This window comes from Pseudophryne corroboree, chromosome 8 (assembly GCF_028390025.1).
Source record: "Pseudophryne corroboree isolate aPseCor3 chromosome 8, aPseCor3.hap2, whole genome shotgun sequence".
Lineage (NCBI taxonomy): Eukaryota > Metazoa > Chordata > Amphibia > Anura > Myobatrachidae > Pseudophryne > Pseudophryne corroboree.
The window spans coordinates 189043886-189054729 of NC_086451.1; the positions used below are offsets into that span (position 1 = coordinate 189043886).

At 47.0% G+C, this 10844-nt stretch overlaps 1 long non-coding RNA gene across 1 annotated transcript in view; it reads right to left on the reverse strand.

Moving 5' to 3' along the window:
• Window positions 1–5765, reverse strand: part of LOC134947594 (uncharacterized) — a 69921-nt gene extending 64156 nt beyond the window's left edge. Inside the window, exon 1 of the long non-coding RNA XR_010182642.1 lies at window positions 5718–5765. This is a non-coding gene — a long non-coding RNA (uncharacterized LOC134947594). The remainder of the gene's footprint in view (window positions 1–5717) is intronic.
• Between the last annotated feature and the right edge of the window lie 5079 nt (window positions 5766–10844).

Sequence of the window (10844 nt, forward strand, 5' to 3'; positions counted from 1 at the left end):
GTTGCAACAGGTCCTGTCTGAGAGGCAGAGGCCATGGGTCCTCTGTGATCATCTCTTGTAGTTCTGGGTACCAAGTCCTTCTTGGCCAATCCGTAACGATGAGTATTGTTGTCACTCCTCTTTTTCTTACTATTCTCAGTACCTTGGGTATGAGAGGAAGAGGAGGAAACACATATACCGACTGGAACACCCACGGTGTCACTACCACGTTCACAGCTATCGCGTGAGGGTCCCTTGACCTGGCGCAATATCTTTTTAGCTTTTTATTGAGGCGGGACGCCATCATGTCCACCTGTGGCAGTTCCCATCGATTTGTAATCTGTGTGAAGACTTCTTGATGAAGTCCCCACTCCTCCGGGTAGAGGTCGTGTCTGCTGAGGAAGTCTGCTTCCCAGTTGTCCACTCCCGGAATGAACACTGCTGACAGTGCTTGCACGTGATTCTCCGCCCAACGAAGAATCTTTGTGGCTTCCGCCATTGCCACCCTGCTTCTTGTGCCGCCCTGGCGGTTTACATGGGCGACCGCCGTGATGTTGTCTGACTGAATCAGCACTGGTTGGTCTCGAAGCAGGGGCTCCGCTTGACTCAGGGCAATGTATATGGCCCTTAGTTCCAGTATATTTATGTGCAGACAAGTCTCCTGACTTGACCACAGCCCTTGGAAGTTTCTTCCCTGAGTGACTGCCCCCCATCCGCGGAGGCTTGCATCCGTGGTCACCAGGACCCAGTCCTGTATGCCGAACCTGCGGCCCTCGAGAAGATGAGCACTCTGCAGCCACCACAGAAGAGACACCCTGGCCCTCGGGGACAGTGATCAGCTGATGCATCTGAAGATGCGATCCGGACCACTTGTCCAACAAATCCCACTGAAAGATCCTCGCATGGAACCTGCCGAAGGGAATGGCTTCGTATGAGGCCACCATCTTTCCCAGGACTCGCTTGCAGTGATGCATCGACACCTGTTTTGGTTTTAGGAGGTCCCTGACCAGAGTCACTAACTCCTGTGCCTTCTCCGCTGGGAGAAACACCTTCTTCTGTTCTGTGTCCAGAATCATGCCCAGGAAGGGCAGACGCGTCGTAGGAATCAGCTGCGACTTTGGAATATTCAGAATCCAACCGTGCTGTTGCAACACTTCCTGAGAGTGTGCTACGCTGATCAACAACTGCTCCCTGGACTTCGCCTTTATGAGGAGATCGTCCAAGTACGGGATAACTGTAACTCCTTGCTTCCGAAGGAGTACCATCATTTCCGCCATTACCTTGGTAAATATTCTCGGTGCCGTGGACAGGCCAAACGGCAACGTCTGGAACTGGTAATGACAGTCCTGTACCACAAACCAGAGGTACTCCTGGTGAGGTGGATAAATGGGGACATGCAAGTAAGCATCCTTGATGTCCAGAGATACCATAAAATCCCCCTCTTCCAGGCTTGCAATGACCGCTCTGAGCGATTCCATTTTGAACTTGAATTTTTTCATATAAATGTTCAAGGATTTTAAATTCAGAATGGGTCTTACCGAACCGTCCGGTCTCGGTACCACAAACATTGTGGAATAGTAACCCCTTCCCTGTTGAAGGAGGGGGACCATTATTATCACTTGCTGGAGGTACAGCTTGTGAATTGCCGCCAGCACTACCTCCCTTTCCGTGGGGGAAGCTGGCAAGGCTGATTTTAGGTAACGGTGAGGGGGAGTCACTTCGAATTCCAGCTTGTATCCGTGAGATACAATTTGTACAGCCCAGGGATCCACTTGCGAGCGAACCCACTGGTTGCTGAATTTTCTTAGAAGCGCTCCCACCGCACTTAGCTCCGCCTGTGGAGCCCCAGCGTCATGCGGTGGACTTTATGGATGCCGGGGAGGACTTTTGTTCCTGGGAACTAGCTGCATGGTGCAGCTTCTTTCCTCTACCCCTGCCTCTGGCAAGAAAGGATGCACCTCTTACCTTCTTGATTCTCTGAGAACGAAAGGACTGCATTTGATAATACGGTGCTTTCTTAGGCTGTGAGGAAACCTGAGTCAAGAAAGTCGACTTTCCAGCTGTCGCTTTGGACACGAGGTCCGAGAGACCGTCCCCAAACAATTCCTCACCCTTATAAGGCAAAACCTCCATGTGTTTTTTAGAATCGGCATCCCCTGTCCATTTCCGAGTCCATAAGACCCTCCTGGCAGAAATGGACATTGCATTAATTCTAGAGCCCAGCAGGCAAATTTCCCTCTGGGCATCCCGCATATATAAGACGGCGTCTTTTATATGGCCCAGGGTTAGCAAAACAGTATCCCTGTCCAGGGCATCTATGTCCTCTGACAGAGTATCTGTCCATGCTGCTACAGCGCTACACATCCAGGCTGAAGCAATAGCTGGTCTCAGTAGAGTACCAGAGTGTGTATACACTGACTTCAGGATAGCTTCCTGCTTCCTATCCGCAGGATCCTTTAGGGCGGCCGTATCCTGAGATGGCAGGGCCACCTTCTTAGATAAGCGTGTCAACGCCTTGTCTACCCTAGGGGAGGATTCCCAACGTAACCTGTCCGTTGGCGGGAAAGGGTACGCCATCAGTAATTTTTTGGAAATCACTACTTTCTTATCAGGGGAACTCCACGCTTCTTCACATAACTCATTTAATTCATGTGACGGGGGAAAAGTCACTGCCTGCTTTTTCTCCCCAAACATATACACCCTCTTGTCAGGGACAGGGTTAACCTCTGAAATGTGCAATACATCTTTCATTGCAATAATCATGTAGCGGATGGCCTTGGTCATCTTAGGCTGTAAATGTGCCTCATCATCGTCGACACTGGAGTCGGACTCCGTGTCGGCATCTGTGTCAACTATCTGAGATAGTGGGCGCTTATGAGACCCTGCCGGCCTCTGAGCTGCAGGATCAGACATGGGTTGAGACCCTGACTGTCCCAAGGCTTCAGCTTTATCCAATCTTCTATGTAAGGAGTGATAATGTCAATTATTACCTTTAAACATTAAGCAATATTCTATTACAGACTAAGTACGCTATTGGCGCACTGAGTACCATAATGGTACGCACTTAGCATAGCAGACGCTAGGCCGTGGGTGCGACACGTGCGCTCACGGACTCACGCTTGGTATCGAGCACGCTATAGGCATCCAGAGTACCTCTGAGTCGCCTGGGCAGGCCCGGGTTGAGACCCCGGCTGTCCCAAGGCTGCAGCGTCATCAAAAATTTTATGCAAGGAGCTTACATTATCATTTAAGACCTTCCACATATCCATCCAATCAGGTGTCGGCCCCGACACCACATTTATCTGCACTTGCTCCGCCTCCATGTAACCCTCCTCATCAAACATGTCGACACAGCCGTACCGACACACACCACACACACAGGGAATGCTCTGACTGAGGACAGGACCCCACAAAGGCCTTTGGGGAGACAGAGAGAGAGAGAGAATGCCAGCACACACCACAGCGCTATATAACCCAGGGATTTTCCCTATAATAAGTGATTACCCAATAGCTGCCGATTTTATGTCTTTTGCGCCTAGATTTATGTGCCCCCCCCTCTCTTTTTTACCCTTCTTGTACCTGGATACTGCAGGGGAGAGCCTGGGGAGCTGCTTCCAGCGGAGCTGTGAAGAGAAAATGGCGCTGGTGTGCTGAGGAAGAAGGCCTCAGCGGCGGGCTTCTGTCCCGCTTACTGTGTGAAAAAATGGCGGGGGTTTTTACACATATATAGTGCCTGACTGTATATATGTATTTTATGCCAAAAAGGTACTTCAATTGCCCCCCCCCCCCCCCCCCAGCGCCCTGCACCCTACAGTGACCGGAGTGTGAAAGTGTGCTGGGAGCAATGGCGCACAGCTGCGGTGCTGTGCGCTACCTTAAATGAAGACAGGAGTCTTCTGCCGCCGATTTCACCGTCTTCAAGCTTCTGTTCTTCTGGCTCTGCAAGGGGGACGGCGGCGCGGCTCCGGGAACGGACGATCGAGGACAGATGCCTGTGTTCAAACCCTCTGGAGCTAATGGTGTCCAATAGCCTAAGAAGTGCAACCTAGCTGCAGATAGGTAGGTTTGCTTCTCTCCCCTCAGTCCCTCGTAGCAGTGAGTCTGTTGGCAGCAGAAGCTCACTGAAAATAAAAAACCTAACAAATACTTTCTTTTACTAGCAGGCTCAGGAGAGCCCACTAGGAGCACCCAGCTCTTGCCGGGCACAGATTCTAACTGAGGTCTGGAGGAGGGGCATAGAGGGAGGAGCCAGTGCACACCAGATAGTACCTAATCTTTCTGTAGAGTGCCCAGTCTCCTGCGGAGCCAGTCTATTCCCCATGGTCCTTACGGAGTCCCCAGCATCCACTAGGACGTTAGAGAAATACACAATAAGTATATCTTGTGAAATACCTATACCATATCTTGTGAGTTACCTATACCTAAACCTGACGCACTTAGCCCCCTCAGGTTACAAGCTGAGTGAAATACACGAGATGGAAACCACGCAGCAGCTACATGCACACACACACATATAGTCCCAAATGTACAATGCAGAAGTTATTCCAAATAAGACTGCACTGGACTAGCAATACAAAGTGATACTCAGTATAGCTATGTAGATTTTATATATATATATATATATATATATATATATATATTGGTAAATGCTCAATATATATATATATATATATGTAAACAGTAGACATAACAAAACACAGTAAGTACTGGATGTATATCACAGTGTTCGTACCACATAACCCTGACTGTATGCACTCTTTCTTAACTAACACTGTCCACTGACCGGTAGAATACTTAAGTGTCCTGTAAAATGCACAGCGTTGGCGAGCAGGCGGCTTTACAGAGGAGGATTTGCCCCAGCAGTCCCAGGAACAGCGCAGCTCCGTGTAATGGCAGCTGACCGGGAGTGAGGGAGATATACATGCAGCTCCAGGGCGGGAACATTTACCCAAATGGCGCCCTGGGGCTGGAGGAGGGGCTAGAGTCACGCCTTATCGCCCTGCTGGCTTCCCCACCGGGCACTGTGGGCTGTAATGAAAAGGTTTTTCCCAGAGACAAAAACCATACCTGTGCCCTGTGTCACGGAGGCTAGTGGAGCGACTGCCCTTTACAGTATCCACGGCCGTGCTGGATCGCGAGTACAGTGGGCCAAAGAGACCCCTTACCTTCCCTTCTAATGTAGCCACGCGATCCGGGAGACAGCGGCGAGTGTGTGACTAACGTATGAAGAACACCGGAGCCTCCGCTGCAGTGACCCGGCAACCAGGGTGCGGGAGTGTACAGCACTGCTGGAGGAGTGATGGAGCTGCAGCAGGGGATGTCTGACTGACATCTAACACTGCTGCAGCCCTTAAAGTCTTCAGATATTCTTTCTTCTGAAATTAGCTTTTCTTATATTCCTGCTTACTGCATGGCACCAACTTACAAACTGAGCTCCTGTGCACAGAGGTGAGGTTATAGAGGAGGTGGTGCTGTGCATCTTGGGAACAGTCAAAGCTTTGAGCCTGTTGGTGCCTCGGATCAAGATCCTACTCTACACCCCCAATGTTAATCCTTGTGGAGCCCAGTGTACCCCGCAGCAGAAATAACAGTATCATACGTGAAGCTGTCAATTTGTAACATGTACTGTACAGTATCCAGGACACATATACAGTAGTGTAATGAAGACAGTAGCACCAAAATTGTTTTACACAATACCATTGGGAAGCGAGGCAGAAATCGGAGAGTAGTGTGCTTACTTGCTGGGGCCTGGCTCCTCCTCATCAGCCTGGGGCGGCGGTAGTACTGTTAATAAAAAATGTAACAGTACCATAGGTGACGCTGTAGTGTATAAATTATCCAGTATAAAATATACAGTATGCAGTACAGTATCTCTCCTTCCTACACCACACAGCCCACAGGTTGATTCATGCATTGCCAGCCCTGTATCCCCCTCACAAATTCACTCTTACCCCGGGAAGAAACTCCCCTTCCCTTGCACTCAGTGTTGGACTGGGGCATGAAGGGCCTACCAGGGGAATGCAGTGGTAGGGTACGGGCATATGGGTGCAACCAGCCCCCACATTGGTTTACCTAACCATTAGAGACTGCATGGGCTGGAGCCCTTGATATATATACAGTCAATATTGCCAGTGCATGCAGTGGTAGGGTACGGGCATACGGGTGTGGCCAGCCACCACATTGGTTTACTTAACCATTAGAGACTGCATGGGCTGGAGCCCTTGATACATATACAGACAATATTGCCAGTGCATGCATGATAATGTAGCAGATTAATAACAGCAATGCATGATAGAAAAGCCAGCCGGCCAGCAGCCGCATCTCACGTCACGTCACGTCACGTCACAGTAATGCAATTTATTCACGTCAGGCCACTGTAATGCAGTTTATTCATGTCACAGTACTGCCCTTGATTCACGTTGTGTCACACAGTAGAGCACCTTATTCATGTTATTGTACATCACAGTAGTTCAGTAGTATATTCACATTATGTCACAAAGTAGAGATCTGCCACAGTCATGGACCTTTTAACACATTATGGAAGAGTAATGCAACTCATAACACATTAGGCCACAGTAATGTCCCTTAAAATAATTTCTGCCACAGTAACGCCCCTTAGAATACATTCTGCCACAGTAATGTCCCTTAGAATACTATCTGAAACACAAATCTCCCTTACAATACAATCTGCCACAGTAATGCCCTTAGAATATATTCTACTGTGCCACAGTAATACCCTTAGAATACATTATACTGTACCACAGTAATGCCCTTAGAATACATTCTACTGTACTGTACCACAGTAAAGCCCTTACAGTATCTGAAACACAATCTGCAACATGAATGCCCCTTAGAACCTCACCATACAGCACCTGACTGTCATTTACAGTACATTAAGGCAAACAGTAATGCTGCTATGGTTGCAGAAGATACTGTAGGTTAAAGAAGATACTGCAGACGTTAAAAAGATAGACAGTCATTTGGTCGACAGTAAAAGGGCGACACTCAATGTTTGAAAAAAAAATGTAACCCCAATTTGTGGAAAGGCGTCAAGGTCGACTTTATGTTTTTTGGGTGTCGTTTCCTTCGTAAAGTGAACGGGAACCCCAATTAGTGCCCCATGTCCCCTCGCCATGCTTCGGGCAAGATGCCTCGCTGTGGTCGGCACAGGTTACTATTCACAATCATAGTCCTGGTGGATCGTAAAGAACTGTATAAACAAGTTTAAAAAAAAAAAACAATTTAAAAAACTCATGTCACCTTTTGCCATGTCAACCTATATCTGGTGTCAACTAGTAGGTGTCAACCGAAGGGGTGTCGACCTAGGCAGTGTCATTTTTGACATGGATAGTAAATGCAAAAAAAATTGGAAAAATGTCTAAAATAATTGATCTTTTAACCCTGGTTAACGTTTGAACCTTGTTTAACCATTTGCTTACCACAGGTACTGTATAGATCGGATACCTGCTTCTACAGCAGACCTGTTTTATACAGTAGCTGTAATTACAGTAACTTAAAGTACAGTAATCTAATGTACTGTACTTGCAGTCATGAATGGCCTGCAGGCGCCTTGGGGTCCTCCGGACAAGGTCACTCTACCGCCTTTGGAGTGACCTCGCGGTCCTACTTCGGTTGTACTTCCGGAGGATCTCCCTGCATGCCCACCGGTATGCCCTAACCTTCTCCTCGTTGCTGGCGAGAGCTCTGTCCCACCAGCAAATGAGGAGATGGAGCTCCCCCACAGAATATGGACAGTTCCTGGCAGCCATCATATACTGTATCACAATCACAGTGAACATCTCAGACATCATGCGTCTCAGATGTCGTGCGTTCCAGATGGCGTGCGTCCCAGGTGTCCCACATTGTTCATCTTGCACCCAGGACATCAGTTCCCCTTGGTTTTGATTATGACTTTTCTTTGAACACAGTATTTTCCACCGCCATGCCCTACCCCCATCCCATGCCCCCTTCCCCCCTGTGAGCCTGCACAGTTCAAGCAGTAGACAGGGAGGGAGGTCAGGTTACAATAAATGTACAACACAATACTACAGTATACTGTATATGAAAATCACACAGAGAACTGCAGTCGCTTTGATAGATACAGTAGGTGTGTAAATGGTACAGTAGCAGTGATCTCTTCTCATAAAGTACAACACAGATTTCCTATCGCCGATGATCTACAGTACTGTGTTGCTCGAACAGTTGATTGCGTCAGGATACACTCATTTATATTTATTGGTACAGTATGTCTACGGGTGCTCATTACCGCTGTGTATTTTAGATAGTGGAATCAGACACTCCAGCAGATGTACCCCGATTGCCCACATCGCTGCATGAAAGATACACAAGTTCATGTGTAAAAGTAATGCAAGCAGATATTCTTTCCTATTGGGGTTCGTTTATGCCGTTAGGGGACTCAGACGCTCATATACAAAACACAATATTTAGTGCACTCTACATACCTTAAAGTCAATGAGCTACATTATTCCTTTCACACATTACTTGCTTCTGCATACACAAGTGTTTTAACACATTTGTTTGCAGTCCGTCTGACCATTGGTCCCCCTGTGTGTGTACAGTTGCAAGTACAGGACTGTATATTAACATTAGTTGTCACTGACCATTTGCCAGAGCTTGCAATGTAGATCAATCCGCTGCTATTCAAACTAAAGTACTGGATTAGTGGAGCATTAGCCACCCAGTGGTGGTGATGTGTATTGCATGTTGAGTATGTAATCGTGCCTCAACCCGCCTGTCCGTGATTAAACTCAGCAACCTAAGCTATCGCCTAGGCGTGACTAAACCTCCGTCTAGGCACATAATCAGCCAAGATAATGGAGGACCCATCTGTAAGCTTTAAACAGAATCCTCTAGCTTAGAATTCTCTACCTTTCTACACAAGGACAGATAGCTCAATGAAGAATGTCTGACTGCAATGCCACAGGCAATCGGTCCCTGTCAGCATCTTGAAATGTAATAAAGGACAGTGTGACTGAACAACAAGGAGATCTCAAGTTAAGTTCATGAATGTTGTATAGGTATTAGTGACAGAAGGGGTGGGTGTAGGATGCTGGGCTTCAAAGAGGGGGGAAGCTGCAAGTGAAAGTAATTAAAATAGATAATTGAAAAGTGCCACCAACAGCTCCCCCCACCATGCAGTGCTATGTGTGGTGACACACTCCATGCACACACCTAGTTACGGCCCTAATTGAGTTTACAGGTTTGTTACAATTACCAGGGACTAGTTTATTAGGGGCAAACAAAGGATTTTTGGAGGGGGGTTCCCAAGGGTTTCATTTTAGAGAGATTGTCCCCAGCACATGAAGGATGCATAATCAGCATGTAACAAGCTATAGTGTACCCCACAGTCCAGTTTCTATAATAGTCTTCAGACATATGCAGGCCATGATCATGGTAAGCCACTTACCAGATTCTTTCTCTGGTACAATTATTTATTATTTATTTATTACCATTTATTTATATAGCACACACATATTCTGCAGTGCTTTACAGAGAATACTTGGCCATTCACATCAGTCCCTGCCCCAGTGGAGCTTACAATATATATTCCCTACCACATGTACACAGACAGTTTCACAATAGGGTTAATTTTGTAAGGAGCCAATGAATCTACAGTATATTTTTGGATTGTGGGAGAAAACCGGAGTACCCAGAGGAAACCCACGCAAGTACAGGGAGAATATACAAACTCCACACAGTTTGAGCACTCCGATTCACAGACACACACACATGGCAGATTTGTAAGGAAAATCTGCCACTGGGCATGTGCATCAGCTCTATTCTACCCTTTATACTGCATGTAGTGGCCGCTGGCCAGGCTGTGGAGGAAGGGGGTTTCTAGGCAACTGGAACTCCACCCCTGTATTAGCCTATGTTTATCTTGGTCTATAACTTATCTTTTGTATTATGCATATGTCCTCTTTTGTCTAGGTACCTGCTGAAATAGACTTACCTTTTACAAAATATGAAAGACAGTGGGAGATTCTATATACAGTACCTTATATGTTAAACATATTTGAATTCTGGTTGCAGGATAAAATCATGCAATGCTCAATGACCCCAGTAAAGATAAACACATGATCTCCTATTCAGAATATACTGAAAATGATGTTCTTCATTTAGTAATGAATGGACTACTTTCCCACAATTGCAGAAAAGTGAATTTATAGAAATGTAATCTGGTTAATTGAATTCCTCTGTACCAGTAGTCTGCACAGCAACTGCCTGTTCTTTCACAATTCTAAAAAAGGTTTATAAAGTCAAAAGCTGTAGTTGTTTCAGGAAACACAACTGACCTCTGTCATATGGCATTATGTCAAATAAGTTGATTAGAAATGCCCTCCATTTACAGATTGGAGTCTACGTAGTTCTTTTTCTGCTGTTATTTTGATTGACTGATCACAGAAGGGTATATTCATAAAGATAGGGAAACAGGTCACAAAGCGTTTCAAGACAGTTTGCATCATAATGATGTGATATATCTTGATGTTACCTTGTGATTCAGAAATACTCACCCATCTTGCAGTGTACCAGAAAGTCAGCCTCCTCAGAAGGATCACTGCTGCACTGCATTTGTTCTTGGTACCCGCTGTCAGAGTGAGCCAGCTGTGGGAGAGTGGGGGGCAGCAGGCAGTCAGCAGTGACTCATCAAAAGCATATGCCGGGTCACTTCCCTTCATGGAGGCAGAGCGAATCATCTGAGGGCATTCCGTCTGGCTCGGCATCAGACAGGGGTGTGTGGAGGGGGGGGGGATAGTCAGACAGATTAACAGACAGGTGTGTGTGGGAGGGGTGCGGGTCCAGCAAGCCCGAACAGTTCACCTGTACTCCAGCAGCTTGCTGCA